This window comes from Gavialis gangeticus, unplaced genomic scaffold, assembly GCF_001723915.1.
Source record: "Gavialis gangeticus isolate Ggan-Ray unplaced genomic scaffold, GavGan_comp1, whole genome shotgun sequence".
Taxonomy (NCBI): Eukaryota; Metazoa; Chordata; order Crocodylia; family Gavialidae; genus Gavialis; species Gavialis gangeticus.
The window spans coordinates 106,552,754-106,556,505 of NW_017729032.1; the positions used below are offsets into that span (position 1 = coordinate 106,552,754).

Genomic DNA, 3,752 nt, shown 5'->3' on the forward strand with positions numbered 1-3,752 from the left:
CAGTCCTTATGAGGAGAGGCTACGGGACCTGAACCTGTTCAGCCTCCACAAGAGAAGGCTGAGGGGGGATTTAGTGGCCTGTTACAAACTAGTCAGGGGGGACCAGCAGGCACTGGGGAAGTCCCTGTTCCCCCAAGCACTGCCAGGAGTGACCAGGAATAAGGGTCACAAGCTAGCAGAGGGTAGATTTAGGTTAGATATCAGGAGGCGCTACTTCACGGTCAGGGCAGCTAGGATCTGGAACCAACTTCCAAGAGAAGTGGTGCTGGCTCCTTTCCTGGGGTTCTTTAAGAGGAGGCTAGATGTACACCTTGCTGGGGTCGTTTAACCCCAGTACTTTTTCCTGCCATGACAGGGGGTTGGACTACATGATCTACTCAGCTCCCTTCCGACTCTAGAAACTATGAAACTATGAGAAGAGAGCAAGGAAAAAAAGGCTGAAGGGAGGCAATGCAGTGACAGAGTACAAGGTAGAAAAGAGGCTGTCAGGCAGGTGCCTGGTGAATCCGATGTCAGACAGGTTGTAATGTATCCTAAAACCAATGTCTATATTGGGTCCATGATTTTTTGTATCCAGTAGATCTATGAAGTGAAGTTCATAGGCTTGTTATCCCCTTGATGAATATATTCTACATAATGTGGATATCACACAGACCTTTGATTTTGAGACTATAGGGTTTATACAGGGATTTTCAGAGGTTTACAAGGGGCAGAAAACACAGAAGTAATATATGAGTGTGAAGCAAAAGTGCTTGGGCTCTCAGTATTCCATGCACATATGTTTTTGTTCTCTTCTGGAAAAGGTATCATGAGAGGTAAGAAAATGGTTTATTCATTGTCTATTCAGTACTTAATCTCTCTGTTGAAACCCAATTTACACATTAATTGAAAATGACAGCATTAAAATTTGAGACTAGTGAAACTTGGCCTAAGTGTCCAATCAAGTGATTGATAAAAACACCTATTTTTAGTGCTGTTCTTAATAAAAGAGGATGGGATATGTCAAGTAGTCTCTTCAAACATGATAAGTATGCTGTGGGACAAATTGGGGATAGTAGAAACAGAAGGACAAATTCAACAACAATTTCAGCAAATAACTATCATAGGCTTTATTCTATACAAACTGTGGGTTTTCAGAGATAATGCCTACACATGTCAGGGAAAGTAGGATTTTATTCCTGCATCTGCTATATAGTTTCCTTCATAACATGTTTTAATATGGGAAGAGTGACAGTAATAACCTAATGCAACATCTTCTGGTTGCAGGTTGGAATGACCCACCTCAGACCAGAGGTGGGTATGTGGGCACTAGAACCTGCCAACAGATGGCACTCCTCTCCTACAGCTAAAGCCCCACAGCACAAAGTGTTGCCAAAGCTTCACTTCCATCTTAAGCCAGATCCAATGGGTCCATGGGCCATATGTTGCCAACCCCTGACCTAATGGAACAAAGCTGGTAAAACAACTACAGCATCATAATGCTGAACATATTAGGCTTCCATCAGTGATACCAACAAATTATTGTAAAATTACCATCTATTTTGATCCTTTAATTTCCTTTTAAACAACATGTCTATCACATTTCCTAGGTGTGAAAACAATGAAAAATTACATGCAAGATTCAATCTAGCACAGTGTCATAATACTAAAATAATTCTCTGTACCACAAAAACATTTTTAGACTGCCTTTCCCAATTCAACTCCCTTTCTTAGGAAATGTGTGAGTGAACTGGTAGGGCTTACTTTGGAAGGACCCAGAAGGAAGCAAAACCCTTAGTTGAGGACCCTTCACAAATGCACAACTTGTCTTTAAGGATGGTCTAAGGCCTATTAAGGCCTAAGAACAGTTTGTATATGCATTTCATTTGGTTTCTGCTGTCAGGTTGGAATGTAATGAGAGCTCTAAGATTCAAAGGCGTCATTCTATAAAGAGCTTTATAGAGCAAAACAGTTATTTGCTGAATAAATTATAGGACAACTCCCATTCAAATTAGGTCAATAATATAAATTTTTATCTATATCAGCAACTCAGACAATATAATATATTTGAGGATACAATCAACATTATGAAAATGCCATTTTTTTATATTTATAAATTTAAGATTTCAAACAATGAGGTCTAGTATGTGAATGAGAATCTGACCGTAGTTTCCTTTTCTATGAGACAGTTTTTTCCATGAAACCATGATAGATATGGTAAAAGTGAATATACTTAAGAGAAACTGAATGGCCACTTATTTATTTAAATTTGCATTTTGATCTCCACTAAGGTAAGTACTATACTAACACATTATTCAGTCTGAATGTTGAAGCTACATTATAGCTGATTAGTCAGAAGGCTAATTATGTAGAAGAAATATCCTGAAATCCTACCTTGGTTGCCACATAAGAACATGTCTAGTATGACACATTTCTCAGCTGGAATAAAGCTGATATTGCCTACTGTTCCTATCAGCAGAAAAAAGGAATTTTCAATGAGTGGAAGAGGTGTTGTTAGGGTAGATTACAGAGTAGACTACAGATACATCCTATCAGTTTGTACCTGTACAGATAGTGTCTTGGGAAAGCATAGCCAACTGCTAAAAGTTAGAAGAGCCTTTAGGTTCTCCTAACTTAATTCAGGACTAGGCCAGGGCACATGTAGTATACACTAAAGAATTATTTTCTAACGCCTTTTGTCAAATGTATTTTGGCAAAAAACAGCACCTGTGAGAGCCAGGAGGTTGAAATTGTATACCTAGACTTCCAAAAGGCCTTTGATCTGGTATCCCATGGTGTTCTCATGGGAAAATTGGAGAATTGTGGGCTTAACTGCTTGACAGTTAGGTGAGTAGGAAGCTGGCTGTGGGGTAGGACCCAGAGAGCTCTAATGAATGGATCTGTGTCATCCTGCCAAGAAGTGGCCAGTGGTGTCCCTCAGGGGTCCGTGCTTGGTCCAGTGCTTTTCAACATCTTTATCAATGATTTGGATGTGTGGGTGAAGAACTCACTGGCCAAATTCATGGATGACACCATGTTATAGGGGAGCATGGTTATGCTTGAAAATAGGCTGCAGATACAGGCAGATACAGACAGGCTAGCAAGTTGGGTAGATCAGAACCAGATGAAGTTTAACACTGAGAAGTGTAAAGTGCTCCATCTGGGGATGAATAACTCCCAACATGCTTACAGGCTCAGTGGTGCCAAACTGAGTAGCACCATGATTTAAAGGGACCTAGGGTAATAATAGGCCATCATATGAACATGAGCTGTCAGCACGATGCTGTAGCCAGCAGGGCAAACAATACTCTGGCATACATCAACTGATGCATCTCAAGCAAAACCAAGGAAGTGATTCTTCCGCTTTACTCAGCATTGGTAAGACCACAGCTGGAGTACTGCATCCAGTTCTGGGTGCCGCACTTCAACAAGGATGTGGAAAAGCTAGAGAGAGTCCAAAGAAGAGAGGTGCCGGAGGACTGGAAGAGGGCCAGCGTGGTTCCCATCTTCAAAAAGGGGAGGAAAGAGGACCCGGGAAACTACAGGCCAGTCAGTCTTACCTCGATCCTGGGCAAGCTGTTCGAGAAAATTATTCTGGCACACATCCAGGAGGGGCCAGCAGGGAACTGCATGCTCAGGGGCAACCAGCACGGGTTCATCAGCGGCAGGTCCTGTCAGACCAACCTGGTGGCCTTTTATGACCAGGTCACTAAATCATTGGATGCAGGGGTGGCAGTGGATATAGTTTTCCTAGACTTCAGGAAGGCTTTTGA

General features: G+C 41.7%; 1 long non-coding RNA gene across 1 annotated transcript in view; it reads right to left on the reverse strand.

Moving 5' to 3' along the window:
* LOC109302439 overlaps positions 1-3,752 on the reverse strand; it is a 13,605-nt gene that overhangs the window by 8,846 nt on the left and 1,007 nt on the right. The gene's annotated exons all lie outside the window — the stretch shown is intronic.